Here is a 24,857-nt window from a genome sequence, read left to right as displayed (position 1 = left end):
CTGTACCTTTACAGAAAACATTTTATCAACCACTATTCTAGGCAGAAGGAATAGGATATGCAAAAACCCTGTGGCCAGAGAGAGGACAAGGAGAAGGAACAACTGAGAAGGCCTATGTCATCAAAGTGGGAAGAGTGAGGTGAGAGATGATGGAAGATCAAGGTAGAGAGGTAGGCAGACCCAAACCATATAGGCCACATTAAGGAGTTTTGGCTTTATCCTAGAAGCAAATGGAAGCCATTGCAACATTTTAGGCATGATGGGGACAGGAAGCGGGTGGGAGAGTTGACATGATTAATTCATAAGCAAAGGCCATTGAAGCCATGCTATGAAGAATGGATTGAAGGAAGGCAAAGTGGATAAATCACTATACTTAAGAGACTCTTGAAGGAGACCACTCAAGGTAAGCAAACTGCTGTAACAACCCCCACATTTCAATGACTTGACATCATAAAGGAGAATTCCATGCACAATGTGAGTTGGAGGTTGACTCTCTCTCCTCTCGGCCATCAGAGTCCTCTCTGTTCAGCCAGCAGCATGTGTGGGAAGAGGGTCACAGTGGGCTGGGGAGGTTCTTATGGGCCAGGTCTGGAAGGACACACATCAGTTCCACTCACATCGTTGGCCGAAACTCAATCATATGACCACATCTAACTGCCAGGGAAGGTGGTCTAACCGTGTCCTCAGAAAGAAGAGACGAACATGGATACCGATGAGCATTGCAATCTCTGACAACGCTGAGTCTACACTGTGAAAACAAGAAACAGCAATGGGTGAGACAATCTCAGTGAGTGTCCACCGGGGAGATGCAGTGGCTGAACGGCAATGGTACCGCTTGATGATATTTCTTCCTCCCAGGCCAGCACAGTGTCTCAAGGCAGCTGGTCAGTCACAGTGGAGCTGATGTCCATGGTCCACCCTTCTCCCCTGCTTCATCTACTTCCCAAAGCCCATTGAGGGGCAGAGGCGTGGAAAGAGGGGGCTCCTCTCCCCTCAAGTTGTATCAGTTAAACCCCCTCTCAGCTGGAGCACTTGGGCCCCGAGGAAATCTCTGATATCAAAGAGGAGAGTCTTTGCAGAGGACAGCAGCAGCTGCTGGCCTGTCTTCATTGACGACTATGAAAAGTGATCAATACTGCTGCTAATTTTAAAAAGCAAATATTCACAGTAGAGCTGCTCCATTATAACATGGCTCATTGATATTGGGATACAACTATTCTGAGGGCAAACAACTATTATATATATGTACATACATATATGTATCTTTACATATATTTGTATTTATTTATATATGTTATATTTATTTACATATATATAGTATATATATATGGACTTGGTAAGATATCGTTGGCTTCAAACAGTATTTTTTAACCCAGGTCACCACCCATTAATGGGTCATGAATCAACTTAGTGAATTACAGCCATAATTTTAAAAAAGCAAAATAGAAGAGATTTTTTTTAAATGTCAGAGCATATCACACAATAAGAAGAAATGTTATTTAGTGAAAATTTCTTCAGATACACACACGTATACTGGACCACAATGAGAAATTCATATTTCTTATTGTGGGTCATGGTCAAAAAGGTTTAGAAAACCCTGGCTCATAAGATAAACTGACGCTCCTGTCCCTGAATGGCAGTCTTAAGGTGGAGTTTCCAGGAAGAGTTTTATCCATAGATAGTCTGTGCTTGAACTCCATCGATCTGTTCCAATTTTTATCTTTGTGAGGATCAGTGTTAGGTCCAACCAGTGGACAAAAGGACTCCTTCGTCAAATTCTGTTTCCTCTTCTGTATGCAGCGACCAGACCACCAACAGTGATGAAAAGGTCTCACCTGTCATATCCGGACCTGAGCAATAATCTCTAGGTAATACCCTGACGACAACCAATCTGGTTTTGGGGAAACAAAACAAATGCTTATTCAGCTAAATAGTTTTGTTCCTGTGCCTCGTCCACTCCTTATCTGACTCCTACACACACACACGAACACACACACACAAACACACACACACAGCCTATAGGTGCCCATAAATGATTAAAGCGAGGCCACCAGAGACTTGATCTTGCCAGTCCTCCCTGGATCCAATTCACCTCTGAGCTCACCAAGGTCACTAGAGTTATCAAACGTTTTGTTTGTTTGTTTAGTTATTAGAATAAATACTAAGTAGCTAGTTAACCAAGCTGTCATGAAAGGACATTTCTCATTTATTCACAATTATGCCACCATGTCAGAGTAAGAAGATGTGGACAGTCCTGTTTGAAGCATCCAGTTTGCAGAGAACAGCTGGGACAAGCCTGGAACGTATTTCTCTAGTCTGTTTTCCCCATGGGCAACACGCTGCAGGGGTTTAGGGCTGGAAGGGAGGGAGGTAGGGGCCGTCTAGCTTGAATTTCCTTTCACTGATGAGAAAAATAGGTGGCGAAGTGACTCACTGGGATTCCACCCATTTTTCATCCATCAGTCGACTGCACTCTGCTGCTCCAGGAAAACACCCGTATTTGCATGAGGCTGAGCCCAGGAGTTCTATAGCGCAGAGAGATGGAAGGGAAGACGTCTAAGCAGTGGAGACTCTGCCTTCTAGGCCTGTTGTGTCTGGGGCAGACTGAGAGCCATCTTGCTGCTCCACGAAGCACACTCTGTTTCACAAGCATGGCGAAGGCAGCGAGCAGATGAACCAAGCAGGTGGTCTCCGATGCACTCACCTCCTCTGCTCACCAAGGGCTCTCTGAGTCTCCACTCCCGCATTAAGGAGAAACTGTCCTTGCCTTGTATGTACTGTGTGTTCCCAGACAGGCACGTGCATTCATTTATTCATGAATCATTTGTGATGTGTCAAGCTCACGCCATATGCCAGGCACATGCTAGACCCTTCAGAGACAACAAGAGCAGCAAAGCACAGGGTCGACTGCTGTAGGTGACACCCTAAAGGTACATCCGCAGAGCTAAAATTAGGTTATGTATGTTTATTGCATCCACGTATATAGGTCTTGAAGATAGATTTAAAGACTTAGATTCACACAAAAATTATTGCCAGCCAAATAAATTTTTACAGCTCATCCCATGTTTTCTACTCACAAAGATATCACTGGAAGCAACTTGGAAGGATTTAGAAACCCAGCTTGGTGCCCCAGTTTTACTATTTATCATTTACCAAGTGACCTTGAGCAAATTCTCCAGTCTCCCTATCATCAATTGCTCTTCCCTTAGGCAAGCATGACAGTACCTGTCTCATAGCTTGTCAGAAGGACTAGGATGAGGCATGAGTGTGGAGTGGCTAAAAAGCAAGTTATTTCAGCTTTCTGTGCCTCACTGTCTTTGCTTGTAAAAGTAGGATAATAGAACCCATGTCATGCAATTTCTGTGAAAATTAAATGAGATAATGACACATTCAATACTCAACACATTTTAGTTATTTTATGAAAGTGTCATATCAACTACAACATGCTAGATAAAAGTTAAAAAGCATTAACTGTTAAAGTTAAGCTCGGTCAGAAGAAGAGTATTGGGACTAGAATCATTCCAACATGCTACGTATCCAGGGGATTGGTACCTTTCAATCAAACTCTTGGGCTCAGCGCTGTTTTGGACGTTGAAATAGACGGCTCTGCTTTGGCCGTAATGTCATCTACCTCTCCAGCTAAATGTACATCCTTTTTCCGGGCCCTCTCCTCTGGTCTTCTCTTTCTTTTTAGATCAGTTCTCAAAACGTAATTCCTTTAAGGACCAGTTCTGAGTGTTTATGCTGGTCCTGTGTGTATACAGAAAAGGAAGACGAAATGACGCCACTCTTTTCCATCGTAGTCTGTGTTTATTCTTCCTCTTCTTTAAAGCAATAAGGATGATTTTTTCCCATCTTTGAAATGTCACGTCCTCAAAGTAAGTTTGGGCAGCATCAAAACAATTTATAAATTAAAGGATTATCAGAGTAGAGGGGACATAATTACCTACCGGAATTTGACATCACAAAAAGAAGACTCCAGATAGTTTTCTTTGGGGTTGAATCATCACTATTTATGGGCTGAAGAATTCCTGCTTCAAAGATCATTGGAAACTGAGTGTTAGGCTGTCTCTAGACCTGTTTGTTTTTTTATTTCAGTTCATGTAAAAAATTCATTGGCTACGTTATTTTATACTCTTCATTCAAATGACCCTTTTCAAAACAACCCAGTTTTTTATTAGAATTCATTCAGTTTCTGTGTATGTAACAGTTTATATGTGGAGACAAAACTCAACTTCTCATTTGGTGGAAGAAAATGAGCATGACTAAAATATTAACATTCCTCAAATCCAGACTTGTTCAGGCAACAGTAAGCAAGTATGCGAAGGAGCGTAGGCATTTAGCTTAAATCTGCACAAAGAGAATGACTACCATGCTTTTAAATGATTGGTCCTATGATTTTTGAGATACAAAAAAAAAAAAGAGAGAAGAAGAAGAATCTTGTTGCCAAGTATGGAAAGATGCAAAGGTGAGTCAGGTGAGAATTCCAGCGGCGGTAATCCTAACATGCGCTTCTGTGCCTGTTGCATATTAGGAGACGAGTACCTCGGTTTTCACATTTTTTAGTGAAAAGTGCTGTTCTGACTTAGCTGCCTTGGAAACACCCGCCTCTGCGGTGTAATATTGATGAACGCGAGTCGGGAGCGGCTAGCACTGCGCCTCTCTCTGTGAATAATAGGGCACACATGAATGATTAAAACAAGGCAACCAGAAACTCATCTTGCCAGTGGTCCCTGGGATCAAATTCATTTATTAGCTCTCCAAGGTCACTGACCTCGATTACCCGGAGCCCAGCTACTAAATTGATTAATTGATCCATTCTCTCATTTCACTCATTTAATTTGAAGGGAAAATAAAATGAAAATATTCTGGATGAATTGACTTGTAAGCCATTGTATTCTGCTTGCTGCATCCTCTGAAACACGTGCTAATGGTAAGCAGAGCATCAGCCCTTGTGTCATCACAAAGAAAACCGTGAACATAGAGACCGCGGCTTCTCTCGCACATCTTCCTTGCACTCAACAACTGTGCTCCCAAGTTTAACCCTCGCTGTACAATTCTCCACACGACTCTAATTTCGAAAGTTGTACAGGCTTATGAATTGAAAGAATATACGGAGATACGGAAATCTAGTTGGATCTCTGTAGAGGAAACATTTAAGGAATTTTTTTAAATGTGTTTCTTTTGTGGTCATCAATGGAGAATCCTAATGCTGATTCTCTCAAAACTTCAAGGCAAAAGTTGTCCACTAGAAGTTTCCTGCAAATGATATTACCTTCTTCACGGAATGGTGAGCACAGAGGAAATAACAAGCGCATACGTATAAATGAATTTATTTTCACCGTAGTGACAAAATAATCAAAGAATCAGTTCATTCTAGGCATCTGAACAGCACCATACGATATTGTTAGAATGACTAAAATGGATTATACTCAGTAGTGTGCTGGTAAATATTTAATAACTGGTTGGGGAGTGGGAGCCCTGATTTGTGGTGTCTGCTGATATCTGCGGGGTAAATACACCCACCGTGACTGATTTCAAGTTATCAACGTAAAGTCACTAAGCATGGAGTTGGGATGAAAGGTGTTGTAATGCACCATTATACAGTATTTCTTCCACGTGGAGTCTGCCAGATTTAGCAAATAAAAAGCCAGAATGCCCAGTTAGATTTGAATTTCAGGTAAACAACAAATAAATGTCTTAGTATTTCCATGTAATATAACTCTAGTAAAAAATTATTCATTGTTTATTGAAATTCAGATTTAACTGGGCATCCTGGATTTTATCTGACAACACAAATACAGATATCATAGGCATAAATAACCTCCAGTGTGTAAATAATAGTGAAAGGTACTGATGAATTTTGAGTATTACCTTTCTTTTGAATGTAACTTAAATTTTAAGTTTATATAATTTGATTTTTAATAATGACTGCATTTGACAACTGACTCACAAAATTCCCGAAAATTTTGCCATCAGCTTCTTGAGGTCAGCTCCAGCGTGCCTCTGATCTTATACTGGAGTGCAACAGTTCTACGCCAGAGACTCAGACTTCGAGAACACGATGACAATACAGACTTAAACTGTGTCTCAGCTCATAACATTACTAAGATCTTCAAAGAGCTCATAAACGTGACTTCGTTAAATTTTACATGAAGTAATGTCAGTAACTTAATTCTCCCAAGCCCCACCCCACCAACCCCCACCCTGGGGAAATGTCCCCTAGCAGGAAGGACACATCTTTAGACGTCTTCCTTTCCACTCAGGGATTTGTGTGGTAACCAGCCCTCTTTAGAACTGGGTGATTTTAATGAAAAAGCTCTAACGTCAAAGCTTCTGCCATTTTTCTGCGGGACAAGAGTGGAGTCCTAGAGGAGAACGTCCTTTTGCTCTCGTGTCCTGCTGAGCACTTTCATGAGATATTGGTAATGCGAAGATAAGCCTGGAATTGTGTGGGGGGTAAAGGTGAAAAATCTGCACTGATCCACAAAGCGATGGGATGAGGATGGTGTGGGTTGCAGCCCGGGAGACGCACGGGGAAGGTGAGCCTGGAGGACAGGCACCGAGGAGGCCCAGGCTGCAGTTGACCTAATTTTTGTAAATAAATAAAACAGGTGCCCTTCACTTTAGTCAAACATTACACGCAAAGGGATTTGCAAAATCAATTCTCTTCTTGATGTTTGGGGCACTCCTGTTTCATGGTAAAAACTTGCAGTGTGAATTATCACCCCACATATATATGTTTTTATTATACTGTGTTTTATTTTAGGTTTTCTTCAAGTGAGGAACCCCCATACACATTCTTTTTCAGGTTATAAATTTACGTAGGATCCAGTAAATGTTAACTTCCGTTGTCCTGGGAGAACATAAAACCAGATACTATTTGTAGCATTAAAAACAGTAGTTTGTACTGTACGTCAGAGTCTGTGCATGATAAAGACTTCCGCACGAAAGGTGGCGGATTTCTATCTCGATACCGGTAGTCAGCTACAAAGTTCTGCAATCTAGTTCCTTTTGTAAAGTTTCTCATTTCTATTATTAGAAAATTGTATCGCAAATAGGAACAGTGACTAAATATGTTTGAAGTCTCTTCTTCTATTAGTTTGAATAGTGACTCAGTGAAGCATTCCTACAGACTTTTCACACTTGTTCATAAACTTTATTTAGTTTCCAAACTGAATTTTGACTACACTGGAAAGTTGTTATGTTATTGTTAATAATTGAGCTACAGAACAAAATTATTTCACTCAGATAACAGAGTTTTAAAAGCTTCTTCTAACCACTTGATTCAACTGGTATTGATTGGCTCAAAGGTGCATCCTAAAATTATTTTTAAAGATTGCATCATTTGTCAAACTCTCTGTATTACCTAGGGCACTAAGTGATGAGAGTTAATCCTCCTAGGTTTTATCTTTGTAAAATGAAATCGAATTTATTTCCATTTTTCTCAGTGAAATTGAAGTGAGATGTACAAATCAAAGAAAAAGATGGTACATGTGTCCCAAACAGAAATGTAAAACTAATTTGAAACTTTAAATAAAATTTTTCATAGATAGTGTGGAAGAAATAAAATGATAAAAATACAGGGGGAAGTGAAAAGAAACGCTTCTATCTAGGACTTTGTCTCATTCGTACATAACACAGTATTATTGTTGTTGTTGTCATTGTTGTTATTTTCTCCCATTAAAAAAGAAGTGATTCTATTTGGGACTGTGCCTCATTCTTATATCATGCAGGATTACTGGGTTGCTATTGTTATTTGCTCCCAATAATTTTTAGTTAAACCTACTGAAGAGGTGGTGGCATTTCTGATCACGCAGTAATGAAATGGTCACCAAATGCTAACCAAGGATCCCAAGTTCACCAACAGGCTACGCAACCTTGTCAAGTCACTTGGCCTCTCTGGGTCTCAATTGCTTCCTCTGAAGAGCAGAAGATTGGAGCAGATATTCACTAAGCTCCCTGTCTAAAATTGTAAAATTCCTGCTTAAGAATCCTGCGACTCTGAACTCTACAGTCACACAGAGGAGCAGCTGCTTTAAACGACTCAACGCCTTGCATGCTGTTAGGATGGTGGGTGATGAGGCTTCGGCAGCCCTTTTAAGTTCTGTTTCATTAGATGAAAATCTCGTCTTTTTTTCTTCAATCAAAGCTAGATTAGAATTCAGAATATTAATAAATGTTAATTTAATGGAGTTAGGGAAAAAAAAAGTCCCGTATTATGAAGAAACTTCTCCCAGGTTCCATTTTAACACCAGAGCAATGTATTTGCCACCCAGGCACAAATAACAGAAACCTTACCAGTTTAATTTTAGAATAATAGACCAACTTAAAGATGTGCAAGGGACCATGTCGTTTTTTGAAATTGCTTCAGAGAGTACACTAGAAAAAAATGTAAAGACTGTTGCTCTGGACAGTCTTACCTTCTTCAGTGCTTTGCTCCTAATGCCTAGCTTAATGCTGGGCGCAGAGTACATCCTCAATAAATTGTAAAGTGTTGGGGAAAAAGACGATCTTAGGGAAATCTCCCAGATGAGTGAATCCTTATTTATTCTTCGCTATCTACTATAAAACCTGCCCCTCAAAAGGTAGGAGCCACTGAGATACTCATTAATTCTCTTGTGTTTGAGACGATGCACTTTCTCACCCTTCCCTTCCCCACCTCCCTTCAGACGGATGCTGAAGAGGAGCAGGGCTGCTGACTAAGCATGTCATCCAGTCCTTAATCGTGGCATCCTCAAAGCTCTGTGTAGCTGAGGTGTGGTGGGGAAGAGGTCTGGAGCTCAGTCCTTTTCCCTCCTGCTGAAGGAAGGAAGAGAATTCAAAAATAGGGCTCAGTGGGATGGACTGAAACGAGTGCTGGGGAAATGTGAGCAGTTAGGGAAACAGTTCTCTTCTTCCTTGTGACTTTACCTGGATGAATGCCAGGGGTGGGTCAATTCCAGAGAAATCTTTTATATTGGTGTGTTTGTACAGTTATAATCTAAAAAGTACATATTGCCAGTTATGTTGATAGGTTTTCTTTTACGGTGAACTAGTGATTGAAAGCAATTTTCAAGAAACAAGATGTCTGTTTCTTAAGCCAGTATTTCTCCAGCTGTAAATCCTGCAGAATTAAGGAGCATCTTTTCTGCTTTAAACGTGTGGTGTTACTCAAGTCTAAGGAAGAAAATGCAAAAAGCAGTCTTAATTCATTGGTGAATATCTTTAAAAAAATTATTTTCTCAATGCAGTGCAGCCTTAGTCACAACAACGTAATGGTATTATTCTTTAAAAACTGCAAAATGTTTCCCCAACAATTCCACTTTAAGGAACTTGTCTAGCAGAAAAAGAAAATCATACAAATATACAAAGATATACATTGAAGGATGTACGTTGCAAGAAAAAAAACAGAAAAATTGGGAAAAAAGCTCAACAATAAGGTACTGGATAGATAAACGGGAGAACTTTGATCTGGTGTAATAAGCAGCTGTTCAAAAGGATAAGACAGAACTGTCTTTATTGACATCCAAATATGTTAAAGCAAATAAAAAAACAAGTTGCAGAAGAGCAAAAACACAACTCCATTTTTGTTAATGAAGAAACATATATGCAAACGTGTAAGTCTGTGTGCAGAGAAAAGCTTGGAAGAACGTGTTCTAAACTATTAATCCTGCTTATGTTTGGGTAGTGGAGCTGGAGTGAGCTTCAGAGAAAACTAGAACTTTTATTTGTTCCTACATATAAATTTTTACTATGAACAAGTACTATGCTTGTAACTTAGAAAACCCACAATCACTTACAAAAAGCATAATGAATTTAAAAATATAATAATTGGTGGGGCTGGCCCCGTGGCCGAGTGGTTAAGTTTGCGCGCTCCGCTGCAGGCGGCCCAGTGTTTCATTGGTTCGAATCCTGGGCGCGGACATGGCACTGCTCATCAAACCACGCTGAGGCAGCATCCCACATGCCACAACTAGAAGGACCCACAACGAAGAGTATACAACTATGTACCGGGGGGCTTTGGGGAGAAAAAGGAAAAAATAAAATCTTTAAAAAAATACATATAATAATTGGAAAGGAAGGATAAATTTATTATTCTTTGTAGATTAGTTTAACTAGAAAAACCCAAGGATTCATTGAAAACTGTCAAATAAGAGAGTTCAATAAAATGGCCATTTACAGGACATATATTCCCCTAAAACAGCTTATCAATATTCCAACTATAACCCACTAAAAAAGTATAGTAGACAAAACATAAATGACCAGGAATAATATTTCTGACTTCCTTCTCCCACTGTTCATTCCACGTTTTCTCCGCCCTCCTCCATAACCTCAGCTGGTTGGGTTTATTTACCTGGTGGGATGGCTCAAACTTCATTCCTGAAGGGTCCAAATCCTCAGTCGTCCTGATATATTTGAATCCTGTAATTTTCCACTGACTTTACTTTGGGACACGAAAGTACTAAAAGGCAGCCCAGGGAATCCCCTGGCTTCCACACAGAGGCCTCCAAGTTGTTAGCAGCAACCCAATTCCCTCTTGGTAATTAGGTTGAATCATTCCAGCCAGTGGACTAATCCCCTTCTTTTCATCTTGGTTAAGTGGCATGAGGATTCCAAATTGACTAGGTAGTAGTCTCTTCTTCCTATTCAATGGAACTATTGTTGCACTCCCAGTGGATTATTCCCTCCTTGGGAAGTAAGCCTTCCAAATCAGCAGTTTGTGCAAGGAAAGTGCAAGGAAGTACAGAAGTGCATGGAAAGAAGGGAAAAACTCTGCAGTGGATTATAAGCTGAGAAATGATAACTTAATAATTGTCAGAAGTGTCAAGTGAAAAACAGAATAAAAGATACACACATTCTAAGTAATATACTAGACAAAAAAAGAAAAAATATTTGAGCTATGAAATGAGATCAGGATACTATAAAAAAAGAATATTCAAAGAATTCTCAGAAAAGAGATCTTGGAAATTAAAAATATAATAGCAGAAAAAAAATCTGAATTCAGTGGAATAGGAGGAAGATAGAGTCATGGGAATCCCAGAGAAAGCAAAACAAGAAAATCAAAAGACAGAAAATAAAAGACAAAAGATAAAAAAGTAAGAGGTATCATCCAAAAAGTCCATCATCCAATCGATAAGATTTCAGAAAAAGAGAGAAAAGGCAAATATTTAACAAGAAATTAAGAAAATGTTCCAGAATTAAAGAATGTGAGTTTCTTAATCGACATGGCTCACTGAATATCAATAATAATGGATGAAAATAGACCCACACCAAGGTTCATCGTCATTGATGGTAGAACACTTGGGACAAAGAAAAGACCCCACAAGCTTACAGAGGGAGAGAAAAAAGTTACATACAAAGGATAAGGAAGAAAAATCTCACTAGCAACCTTGGCAGTGACAAGGAACTGGAGAAATGCTTTCGAGATTGCAAAGGAAAATTATTTTAATCCAGAATTGTATACCTAGGAAAACTATCGATTGAGTGCAAGGATAAAACGAAGATATTTTCAGGCATGTAAGGTTTCAAAATTTGCCTTCCATGCACCTTCTACTCGACGCTCCTGGAGGTTGCATTTCACCAAACCAAGGGACCAAATTAACAAAGGAAGAAATGGGATCCAATGAAAGAGAGAGGTGGTAAGAACCCCCAGGACCGCGGTGAAGGAAGGTCCCAGGACGACAGCTGTGACAGCCCGTCTACCAGTCTACACGGAGCAGTTATGAACGCTCCAGAAGAGACTTTTCCATTAAAACAAAATTGGTAGATTACCTGATGTGTCTAAATGACTTGGGAGGTTTTACAATGACAGAGAGTGTGTAGTTGAATTAATCACTAGTGCATAGAAAATTAAGCAAATGAAAAAATAAGATTTATGAATTTGAAGGGAACAGAAAGTGGTATAGGAAAGGAAAAGTGGTAATCGCCCACAAACTATATAATTTTCAAGAGATAAGACTATATAAAGCACATTGAAAAAATACTGAGAAGATACAATAACAAGGCATTTTAGCACGTATGGAAAATATGATTAATTTAGATTTTTGGGTCTGATCAAAAGGCCGATGGTAGAGTATGATTCCCAAAAACGTTTCTCCCTCTATTAGTTGAACTGGTGGATACCAGATCCATCACCACAACTCTGATTGTTGATCAAAATGAAAGAGATTAGGTCTGGCCCCGTGGCCGAGTGGTTAAGTTTGTGTGCTCCACTTGGGTGGCCCAGGGTTCATGTGTTGGGATCCTGGGCATGGACCTAGCATGGCTCATCAAGCCAAGCTGTGGTGGCATCCCACATAGAATAACTGGAATGGCTTACAACTAGGATATACAATTATATACCATGGCTTTGGGGAGAAAAAACAAAGTGGAAGATTGGCAACAGATGTTAGCTCAGGGCCAATCTTCCTCACCAAAAAAAAAAGAGAAAGAAAGAAAAAAATGAAAGAGATCACAAGTGGATCTCTTCATAGGTGTATCAATCGGGGCTGGACAGGAGGCAAGTGGCACACTCCAGGAGGGTTTAGTAAAGGGATTCTTCATAAGGAAGGGGCAGGTGTGAGGAAACCACAAAAAAGAGTGAAGTGCCCCTGGGGTGGTAGTAGCAGGTGTTACAACCCATGAGTATAAAGGAACAAGGTGGGGGAGCTGAACCCAGTGGGAGAGAGGCTGGAAGGGTCACCTTGAGAGGAGCTGTTCCCTTTGGCATTTGGTGGCGGTTCTACAGCCAGCCCAAGGCTACCCTGCGGGGAGGGAGGAGGGAAATACAGGACCTGAGCTCACTCTGCTCCCTCCCTCTGACCTGCTGGGGCTCCCCATTGGATAAACCCAGCTGGAACCGGAGGACAAGTGGGCCTGTCACAGGAATCTGCTCAGGTCTGCCTCTGAGGCAGAGAGCTCCCTGCACAAGGGCGCCAGCGGCGCGGGGAGGGTGGAAACGGATTTCTGGCACTGTGAACATAGCACACACTATTGCACATAATTTCTTTTATCCCACTTTTTACTGCTCATAACCACATTCAGAAAATACCTCATCAGTATGGAAAATTATCCACTTTATTTCATTTGCTTCAGATATAATGAGGCCAAATAATAATAACAATAAATCAACCTTTCTCAACAAACACTTCAGTGAAGTATTCTTTGGGCACATTCTGATCCATTTGAAAGTAAATAAAAATATTTATGAAGATAATTAATTCATTGCATTTTGGAAGTGACTGTTGGCAGAGAGGATAAGGTAGCGTAGGGAAGGACCACGGACAAAAGAAGTGTTTGGAATGCATTTGAAGGGCCAGCATTGGTTTCATTTGGGGAGGGGGTGGTATTTGACTTGGTTTCGAATTGGTGTGAAGGGTGGGAGAAACACTCAGCGTACGGGCCGGCGATCCTTACACCATTATCTGCACTGGAACAGCCTCGCTGCTTCCTGATTCTGAAACACAATGGAAATCTGACCCCAGCTTTGAAAATATATCCTCAGCCACGAATAGGTTACCATACGTGGATGTTATTCAACAAACACTTATTGATCACACTCTCAGTGCCTGGCATCATTCTAGGGGCTGTTGATACCTCAACCCATAAGACAGACATTGTTCCAGCCCTGATGAAAGCTTTGTTCAGATGAAGCTTGTGCAGAAGTCCATTACATTTACATAAAAGATAGAAGATGAATAATGATAAGAGCAGAGCTGCTCCTGTTTAGTTAAGGGTAGGGAGCCTGCGGCCTTCTCTACTGCCCCATTCCTTCTGTCCTTTGGAACACAAGACATTACCAGCAAGCTCCGTCCTTATGAGCTTCACACAGTATTATCACCTCAGGGTTAGGGGACAGCAGTGTCTACTGGAAGAATTAGGCTCAAATAAATCCCAGGAAGATGTTTGCCCATAATTCTCATGTAACCTTTTTAGGGAACTATGCATGCTATGAAGTCCCAGAATGTTCTAGCTTTATCATTCTTCTGTCCATTCAATGAGTGGGTGCCTTCTGTCTGGGAAGCACTGAGGACACAGTGGTGAAAGACAAGAGGCCTTGCCAGGAAGATGGGTTTACACCCCTAACTGCACAATCAACTATTTAATTGCAATTGCGATGAATGTGGTGAAGAGCGAGGACAGGATGCTTTGAGAGTGTGGGGCCGTGAAGGTTCCTTGAGAAAGTGACATTCGGGCAGATTACTGGTTGATTAGCAGGAATTAATTAGTCCAGGGATTGCAGATGCAAATTCCTTCGGGGTAGCAGGCAGGTAACACAAATGTGTGTATCTGGCAGGGGAAAGACTGAAAGAAACATGAAGGCCCCGGGCAGGCTGGAGGAAGTCTACCGGCCTCAAAGCATTCACACTGAAACTTTAAAAATGTCCGGGCTGGCCAAACCAAAGAGGTCTGCAGCCAAAGACAGCAGAAGGGCTGGCAGCTGCTCCTGCTCTGTGATTCGGGCAGGGGGAAGAGCTGGAGCAATGGCCCTGAGGTAGGAGCGAGCCGTCTGCTTTGACCAACTGGAAGAGAGCCTGTGGCGGAGTGCAGAGGCCAAGGAGAGAGAGGGTGCGGCTCCCACAGGCGGGAGAGGGGAGAATAACCACCATGTTTTCAAGGCCTCATCCTTGCAGGTGAGGGTTTTGGTCTTGATCCCGGGTAAGCTTTTGCATTGCAGAGTTGTAAGCAGAGAAGTGAATTAATTGCGCTTACATTTTTCAGAGCTCCCTGGGCAGCAGTATCAGAAAGGATGGGAAGCAGACAGTTAGGAAGTTTCTGCAGGGCTGACTCATCTCGCCTTCAGCTTTTCATCAACATTATTAAATAACTGTGTCTGTCTTCATGCAGTCTCAGCCACGTATTCCTCACTCTAGACGACCAAGCAGGACACTTTCTTCTTGGTCCTGACTCTGACAATGAAATTACAGGTGTCTGAGCCCTGGAACGAAAGACTTGAAAGGAAAGTCTGGCAGCCCAGATACAGAACCTTCTATCTGCTGACTGATAGGGACTTTGGTTCACTTACTGAAACCAAGGACAGTCCCCATCATCAAGAAATTCACTCACTGGGGAGAGAGATACTTAAGCCAATAAATGTTAAGCCTGTGGTGCCAGCGATGCTACTGTAAATCCTAAGGACTATGAGAGCACAGGAACTTGTGTCTAACCAGCCAGAGGTGGAAAATCAGGCGAGGCTTACCTGCAAAGCTAAAAACTCTTGCTCGATTTATCATTTGGCTTAGTATTTAAAAAAGTAATTCTTGTCTAGAGGTTATCTCATGCAGACTTTTGTCAATTAGCAGACACAAATGTATACAATTATATTACTTATGAATACAAATGACTTGAACTTGCAACGTTACTTTGTCCACTGTCTTGGTGGCACCATTCTTGGTTCTTAAAGGTCCAAGGAGAAGGGAAGTCCCACGAGTCAGCAAGTCCCCATAATGTTTATTTAAAGGAGAAAACTTGAAGTTAGAAAACAGTAGAGTGAGCCAGACAACTTTGCTTCTCCGTTTACAAAATGGAAATGACAAAGTCTTGCAAGTTTCACACACAGCCCATCTATTTGCGTTTTTGTTGTACAAGACAAATTGGGTGAACATTCTCTTGTTAAAATTAACTCATATTTTTTTCAACTGATTTATTCATCTGTGTATTTAGGCTCAAAATTAATTTCTTCCTTCTTTCTCTTCTTATGACTTTGTATAAAACATGTTCATATGACATTAACGCTACAAATAAAACGCTGGGATTAAGTGCCATTTCCTTAGTGAACATTATCCTCTTTTGATGTAGTAATCATTCCTCTTTATGATGTCTCTAAATCTAGATTCAAAACTCTCTCGGCTTGTATTAAGATTTCATTTTATAGCTGTTTTATCCTTGGATAATTCACACAAAATCTTGTGGTGTTGGAAAACCAACTTTCATGCAGAGAGCATTTATTTCTGCTCGTGCCCAAGGGCAGGGCTCTATGCTACAATCCCTGGAAGAAGGAACACTTCCAGGGCTCTGCATAGTGACCCGAGGACAAGGGAGTTTCTCTACCATGAGCATTTGCATCCAGCTTCCCACGAATCACAGTGAAGTCCAGCTGTGGACGGTGGATCGTGCAGAAGTCAGCAAACAAGTTTGCTCGCAGTGTACTGACTGATTCGTTTTCAGAATGTTGCTCCGATGTCTCAGACACAAGCCCAAACATCTGTCAAACTGCTTTCTCCCTCCAAGTGACAAAAATAAAAGAAAATAAAATGACAGTTGTCATCAGCCCACTTTTTACCCTGAGTTATACAGTCCTTAGCAACCGGAGTCTCTACATTCGAGCATATTACAATGATTGTCATAACTTTGAAGAAACCAAATCTCTGATCTTTTCCAGAAAAATGTGTCAATCCTTTGATGGTAAAAAGCATTAAAACCTAAAATTGAGAGGGAAACTATATCATATCCCACTAAAAACTCCTTGAGCTAGACAGCTGACAGGGTATGGAGTTAATAATGGTAACATTAGCTAGTCAGTACACCGTGTAATGTGTTAAGACTTCTAAAGATATTATCTCATTTAATCTTGCATCTATAGATGGTAACATAAGGGGACAGTTTTGTTTCGATGTTTAATGTTTCATCTATACTGAAAGCTTAAAAGGATTAATAACGAGAGACAGGGGTTAGCATAGCATCTATGATATAGGAAGTATCCAATTTATTAATTTATTCAAAAAGTATTCGTGAAGGAATGTCTCAAAGGTGTCTTTCAACTGATGTTTATTCCACTGTGGCTGTTTACATGTCTCTAAAGCATAAAGCAAATTTTGAGAAGCACCGACGAAGATGAAAGTTCTCTTTCCTCTTCCTAGAGGCCTACACAGTTCATACCATGAGGAAAGTAAACCGTGGGAAGCAGATGTGGCAGATGGAAAGAACCAGAGGCATTGGCTTTGAATCTCACACACACCTCCCACTCACGAGTCCTCGCTGCAGCTGGTGGTTGGGATAGGAGGGTGGGACAAGATCTCGACAGATGCTAGGGTCACATTCCAGTAGATCAAGGTTGAGGGCAGAGCAGCAGGCCCATGGGGACACCAAGACAGTGTATGTGGGCGGCCTCAAAGGGTGTGACTCAGGGCAGCCAGGTACTAGGAGCTCATCACAGGCACACCAGCTCCAAGCTGGGGAGGGCCAAGGCAGCCAGGGCTTTCCCCGCCCTAGAAAGATTTGGATCAGTGTCTCTGAACCTGGGCATCTAAACCAGCAAAGCTCAAACTCCTTAGCTGGACCCCAAAGAACTCTCAAGATCTTGCTCTAGCAGAACTTGCTTCTCACCCCCTTCAGACATGGGCTACATCACAACCAAACAGCTAGGTTATGGGTCCAGAAAGCACTCAGCATTTTCCTAGGGTCATGCATTTGCTCTCACATCTCCACTACCTGTGGAGCCCCCTTATCTCCACCCCCCCATTACTTGTCTAATTCCTCACCTCCTTCAGATCCCAGTGAAGAAGCATCCCCTGCATGGAACCCTCTCTGACCCCCAAAATCAGACGCCATCTGACCGTCCTTGGAAATCTCACACCACCTTCTTTGTGTTTCACTTTTGCACTTTCTGCTTTGACTTAGTTGTTTGTATCTGTTGTTTAATCTCCCTGACTAGGCGAGAATCCCCTGGGAGAGCGATCAAGCCTTACGCATTCTTGTACTAACCACAGTACCTGGGCCCAGTGCCTTAAACGAAGTGGTTACCCAATAAATGCCTGGGGAGTTGATCACTGTCTCCATTGCTGCCTGTTATACTGAGAGTGAATAACTAACTATAATTTAATGGTCATATATATACTCAAGTTATTGGAGAAGAATAACCAAATTGGAGAAAGCAGACTATTGTACTCCACAGAGTGAAATGGTGACGTGTATCTGTGTGTATTTAAATTGACACAAATGGATTGTAATTAGTCTTTGGGTGATGAACAAGATGTAATCTACACAGAATTCGAAATACATTACAATGTACACCTAAAAGTTATATAATGTTATAATCCCATCTTACGGCAATAAACAAAATAAATTAAAAATTAACAAAATAAAAATAAATGGAAAACACATTCCCAAATAACATCGCTCTTAGTAAAAGTTACAGTAAGTCTGTTTATTATTAACCGCAGCACAGATTTTCTGAAAGTCTCAAAGGAATAAGAGAAATGAGGTGGATGGAGGGCATGAAGACAGTAATTTTAGACTTCCCCTGGGAGTGGCGGGCAGAGAGGCAAGAGGGCAAGATCCCCTCGTGTGGTGGAAACGGGTCCTTATCGTCCTAAGAGGCACTCACTGTTTCATGACTTCAGTCACTCCTGCTTTACTTAGAGCAGAGTGAGAGATTACAGGGGGCCAGCTGCCGGCTCCACCCCTCTCCTGGGGCCTCCAGGGGAGCCATAACCTATGGGGCTGCTCCCTCCCTCCCGGGCCTTCCCCTCACTCGAACAGGCCTAGGCCGCTCTGCTGCACCAGCGCCTTCAACAGAGACAAACCCCCGATAAAGGGATGCTGGGATGCAGGGCAGGAGGGGTTGACCGCATCACCAGCCTGGCTAACCGTGAGGTCTGCCTGGTTGGTTGCGTTTCCCAAGTTTTCATGATTGAGATAAAGCACCTTGTAAGACTATGAAGGACTGATGTTCACTCTGAAATGAACGTTTAGTTCTGACCTGCTGTGTTGTCAAAGGCCCCGTAGCTTCTGCCCTCAGGAGTGCTGGCTGCTCTGGAGGGACTGCGGCCGCTGCAAAGGAACACGGTTCCCATCGTTACCCAGACGACCACAGGCTCCCAGACTGGAGCCTCCTCCACTGCTAGAGAGAGCACAGGGCAGCGAGGCCCCTCACAGGCTCACCTTCTGTCTCTCGGCTAACACTGCAGTGACAAGATCGCCTTCCTAGCGGCCTGGGCCAGTTGACCCTGGCTGATGGTGGACACAGCAGGGCCATAAAGGAGAGATGACCGATCCCCGTTACTTCGTATGAGGAAAACTCTGCCGGTTGAATAAAGGCCAAGGACTCCAAGCATAAATGGGAACAGAGGCAATTTAAATGAGATAATCTGAAGCACGAGTTTAATTGAGTAAAGTAAATTGAATCCCATGCACTTTCATTCTAGAACTCTACTTCCATTAAATCCAATTGCTTCCCTCTGTGGCTTTGGCTTTAAATGGATGTCGGCAATGATTACACTGAATTCCTGCCCGGTGCCCCCTGCCCCAGCCTTCATGGTGATGGTGCAGTTATGAAGCGATTGCACCTGCCAAACGCACATGCCTCCAGCTCAACACAGGGGCTGACACTGGACAAGGACACCGTGCAAGTGCACGCACTGTAAAATACTGTGGTTCTTTTGTTCTTTTTGCCCAATTGTTCTCACTATCCCCTCACCCCCAGAAAAGGTTTATACGTGTGTGTTCCTCGTACTTTCCAAGGGTTAGCAGCTTAGCTCTCGTAAATTCTTTACGTTTATCTTTCAGCAACATCAGAAGCAGCTATCCAACTCATAAAACTCATTCCATCAAATTGGTGGGGGCAATGTTAGGCAGAAGAGCAGGCTCCTGCCCTCCTCTCAGCTGATAGGCAGGTGTCCAATCGGCCTCTCCCATCAGAGAGAACCTGGTGGAACCATCACCTCAGGCAGTCACTGTCCTCAGATCCCAACCAGCCTTGTCCTTGCCTGCTATCGCTCTCAAGAAGGTTACTAACCTTGCTTAGGAAAGGAGACAGACACGTGGCGAGATGGAGGTTTCACAGCTTTGACTGTCTCTGTGGACATAGATTCGCTCCAGATTAAGTCCCCAAAGTCAGTCAAGGGTAACCTAATTGGGGAAACATCACAGCTGATTTTGTTGCTTTTATAGGGACGAAACTATCCAAGCTTTCAGGTTAGAGATTGTACGGAACTGAGAAAACGAGCTTTCTCTAACAATTCTGCTGACTGAATTTCTTGATGAATTCTGCTTCCAAACAGTGTACAAATAGGAATTTGGGGATTGTTATTGCTACTGCACCATTGTGGGACGAAAGATCCTCTCTCTGCCTTTTTGGGGTGCTGAATCCTGGAATTCTACTCCTGTCACTTAAATTGTGAAATGTCGTCAAAAAAATCTCAAGCCAAGAATAATGCCTGCACAAATGATTCAACTGTTAGGATGTTGTCAAAAGTTTCGTTGTTGGTGGTGGTGGTTGATTTTAGGAGGACTGACTTGTGTCAGTGTCCTATCATAAAACGAGCAGTGGTTCTCAACTTCGGCTACACTCAGAATCACCTGGAAGTTTTCAAAAAGAGGATGCCCAGGCCCTACTCTGGACCAATCGCGTCAAACTCTCTCCGGGATGGGACTCAGCTGTTGGAATTTCTCAAATATCCCCAGAGGACTCTGGATGACAGCTTGAAACCACCAAGCTGCGTCCTGAAATACAAATGCAAGAGGTGATACACAAGGAAAACAGAAAAAAGCCTGGTTAACTGAAGTAATCTCCTAATTAACTAAACTGACCTCTGTCCTAGGCACTTAAAATAAATTCCTGGATGTCCAAGTCCCCAACTGCCATTTTGGGGACAAAAAGAGAGCCAAAGCATTTATGTGTAGCCTGTGTAATGTAGCATGGTAGACCTCAGTGCAAAGGGACCATTCAATATAACTCTTCTAAGATAGCTAGGACTCGCCAACAGCGAAGCCTGGCAGGAGGGCAGGTGGGGTGGTCCCGGGGACAAGGCTGCCCTGCTCCTTCACCCACACACGTGGAGGGTGGGGGCTTCTGGGCTGGGTTCCCAGGAAAGTCCTTCGCTCGTTCACAGGGAAGAAACAGGCCTTTCCTTGGCCCTGCAGGAGTTAATTCTTCAAAGAGGCCGTCTACACCAAGAAGACAATACTCCCTTATCCAGCACCCTCCTTCCGTTGTTCGTTGTTCGCAGAGCCCAGCTAATCAGCAGGAATTAGGACACCAGCGAAGTGACTAAGGCCTTCCCCTGACCTGGGGTGACTCCACTTTTGGAAGTTCCGCTGTGGCCAGCAGGGTTATGGTCCCAAACGAGAGTCTCATCTGCTTCCAGGAGAGGACGGAATCATGCCCCTGGGACTTAGCCGAGGACTTCCTGTTATGTTATGTTCCCAGGGAATTCTTTTCAAAATCAATCTTATGCATCACAACTAAAAAAATTGATTTCGAGAAGTGAGAGGATGTCCAAAGGTTAAGTAACATTAGTGATGTGTATGTGACATCTCATAATTATGGCATTTTCTTGAGTAACTCAGACCTCAGCATGCAGGGCTGCCAGATCGGAAACAAATGGGCCCTATTCTGAAGGCAGTGCCCTCAGGCTCCAGGGTGCATCCAAAGTGCCTGTTGGATTTGAATCTGCATTTTGAAGACACATCCCAGGTGCCTCTGAGGCTGTAGACGGTCCTCAGACCCAGAGATGGGAGATGAGCACAGGGACCCTGTTCGTGCATTCTGAGCTCAAGGACAATGCTACAGGATCAGTACCTCTGACGATGGTCTCCTGAAATGAATAGGGTCTTTTCAGTCAGGCCCTTACTACTAATGTTAACAATGTGAACATGTTTCTAAGGCATTACAGCCCAGCTTAAGTCTCTAGAGGAAACAGTAAGAAGACCATTACCTTCAACTGAGGGCTGCCTGCGAGCCCCTTCCGTCACACTGTGAATTCCCTTCTCTGTGCCCCAACTCCCACCCCAGTAAGTGTTCTACGTCAGGCTCCCTAGCCGTGTGATAAAGTGGTGTGGCAATATCTGGTGTTGGTAACGTTTGGATCTTTAATTGTTTTATTAGCCTACATATGGGTCACAAACACATTATTTAGACATTTTGTAATTTGCGTTTTAAAAACCTGTGTCCACACATAAACCAGTTTAACGTAATGGAGTTACTGTTATTGTTAGTGTTATTGTTGTTGATATCATTCCTATTATTATTATTGTGGTTGCCTTTAAATGTTGGTTTTATGGAGAAAAGAGGAATGCAGTTTTTGGTGGGTTGAACGAAAGGACACTGATAGCAGTATTTTAGATTGATTGCTTGTCAAGTAAGAGATTTGACTAAATGTTTCACCTGGCATCTGAAGGGACTCCATATAGACCAGGGGACTGCGGACGAAATTCAGCACCCAACTGTGGAAAAGGTCAGAGAGGTGAAGAAAAAATAGTGGCGGCGAAGAAAATGTTCATAAAGGAAGCAGTTATCTGTGGAGCAGAAGGACATAAACAGGATGCTAAGGGTGATCCATAAACAAGGAAGGCTGCCTTTCATAATGCAGAGGAAAGAGAACGGGGTCCATGAAGGCCACTCAAGGTCACTGTCAGGACGGGGAAAGACCACTGCCCTCAGCACGTTCCTGGATAGAAAGAGAAATAGAGTGGAGACAGAGACAGAGATGCGAGGGAAGAGAGAAAGAGGGAGGGAGAGAGAGACAAGGATGGTAGATAAAGTAAAGCTTCCAGAGAAAAAGAGGTAAATTCGTTGAGCCCTTACTGTGGGCACTAACAGTCCTGTGACACAGTAACTAGTGCTATCTGCACTGGTAGATAAGGCACAAAAAGGTTATAAGTAATTTGCCCAAAGTCCTCCTGAGCTGAAACTGTAATAAACTAGGCGTTGGACTCAGAGACTGCATGCAACCACTCTGCTTCAGAACTGGGAGGCCGATGGCTCACAGAGCAGGAATGGCCCATTTCGTATGCTCTTTATCATACGGCTGCTCTCAAATTCATAACCACACCAAATAAATAGAGGGGATTTAAAAATAGGTAAAGATAGGCTAGTTTTTAAATGTGCAGATGGGTAGGATCTGGTAGCTATTAATTAAACAAAGCAAAATAAGACAAAAAGCCAGCTTACCACATTCTAATAATTTAAAGCGAGAGAACAGATACCACACCCGGAAGTGATGATGCTTTGTTTAACTGGCCATCACCAGAGAGTGCAAGCTGGACCCAGCCTCTCTGAGTGTCCTCTGCATCGACAACAAATGGATGCTCACAGAACTTGCTCCTTCACTCTAAATAAGTTATCCATACAGGATGATTTATGCGATTGTTTTTCTTTAACATTTTATTATAGAAGTTTTCAAACATACGGCAAAGTTGAAAGGATGTTCCCATGAACCTCCCGTGTCCTCAGCGCCTGGATTTTCCATGCTGGTTTATCCAGCCTGCACCTTAGAAACAGGATTCTTGATTGATCTTTAGCTTCACCTCTGAGTCATCTCGCAGTGTCCAGCTCGACGCTTGTTATGACTTGAGTCATTCGGATGGTTGCTGATCATTCACTCTGCCTTAGGCAGGGATAAGTGGTGAGCAACTAATCAAGGGCACAGTCCAAAGAAGCCAAACAAAGAGTCCTTTGTGTGTTGTGCATGTTAGTGCTGGTAAACTCTCCCTGCATACTTAGGGTCAACAATCACCTGGTGGGAAAAGTTTTGAAAAGACACCAGGGTTTAACACTTGCATTTTATTAAGCTAAGATTTCTTAGAATTCTTTTTCTCCCTTAATTTCACTCTTTCTCTTGCTTTTCACCCATACTGGGTAGTGGAATGGGATGGAACTCACATGGTGCATAAACGGATATTTGCTCTCACATGCACTGGCCAAGTCATCCCAAGACAATTTTACTTCTATTCCAGCAACGCTCTCCCTGTAGCAGCCACTTGAACGAGGACGCCACATTTATAGACATCTCAATCCTTCTCCCTTCAGAGAACCAACCTCATGGAAATATCTGGACAAATTGCAAGGATGGTGCACGCCATGAACCACAGCTGTGAGAGTTATTGCCTGCCCTTCTGTGGGATTATTGGCCAGGTGTAACTAAGGATTGTTATGGGTTGAATTATGTCTCCCAAAAAAGATGTGTTGAAGTCTTAACCCGTAGAACCTCAGAAAGTGCTTTATTTGGAAATAGGGTCTTTGTAGATTTAAGCAAGTTAAGTTGAAACCATTAGAGTGAGCCTTGTAAATCCAATATGACTGGTATCCTTATAAAAAGGGGACACTTGGAAGTAAACATGGACACATGCAGAGGGAGAATGTCATGTGAAGATGAAGGCAGAGATGGAGGTGATGCATTGGCAAACTCCTGGAAGCTTGGGGGGAGCATGGAATAGATTCTCTCTCTCAGCCCTCCGATGGAACCAACCCCTTGAGCTCAGACTTCCAACCTCCAGAAGTGAGACAATAAATTTCTCTTGTTTTAGCTACCTGGTTTGTACTACTTTGTTACCGAGCTGTAGCAAATTAATCCAGGGGTGTTGGCAGAAGCTGAGACCACTGCCTTTGAGGATATCACGTACAAGGCTAAAAGGTGAGGAAAAGAATCGATTAGAGAAAGTCTAATTGTGCAAATTTCCTTCCAACTGATGTACCAGCCTTCTGAAGATCTCCTTTAAAAGGAAAAATGTTTAAAAATCCACTTTAAAGTGAGTTTTAGAGACCATATCTGATGATAACTTGTTTTGTTGCCTCTTTGGCGTTTGAATGTGGCTTATTCCTGTTTTATTGGAACATGTGAATGTGCAAAGTTTTTCATGAGGATGAAAAAGTAAGTCTCACAGGATACAGGTGTGTAATGGGTGAGTAGATCTGGGAAGAAATTCTGCATTTTTCTTCTCAACTCAGCAAGGTCACTATTCTTACAGCATTCTTATATGCATAAGATCATGCAGGAAGTAAGAGGCTAGATATTTCTCATAGACAATTCTTTACCAAAAAACCTTCAGAAGACACTAGAATTTAATACCCAGTTTCTCCCTACCCCTAAGCCTAGAATCAAGTAAAAGGAAGCAATTTCAATGGCCAGTTCCTCAGAAGTGGAAGGCCTCCCGGGGCTTAACTATTGCCAACCATT

The 24,857-nt window shown here is 42.4% G+C and overlaps 1 long non-coding RNA gene across 1 annotated transcript; it reads left to right on the top strand.

Moving 5' to 3' along the window:
• Nucleotides 1–450: 450 nt before the first annotated feature.
• Nucleotides 451–4,422, top strand: LOC102150374 (uncharacterized). Its single transcript, XR_011422251.1, has 3 exons — nucleotides 451–773; nucleotides 1,801–1,868; nucleotides 2,464–4,422. It is a non-coding gene; the product is annotated as an uncharacterized lncRNA (long non-coding RNA).
• The last annotated feature ends 20,435 nt before the right edge of the window (nucleotides 4,423–24,857 follow it).

This window comes from Equus caballus, chromosome 10, assembly GCF_041296265.1.
Source record: "Equus caballus isolate H_3958 breed thoroughbred chromosome 10, TB-T2T, whole genome shotgun sequence".
Lineage (NCBI taxonomy): Eukaryota > Metazoa > Chordata > Mammalia > Perissodactyla > Equidae > Equus > Equus caballus.
Note: the sequence above shows the minus strand (reverse complement) of the source record. Positions and strands in the feature narration are given on the sequence as shown.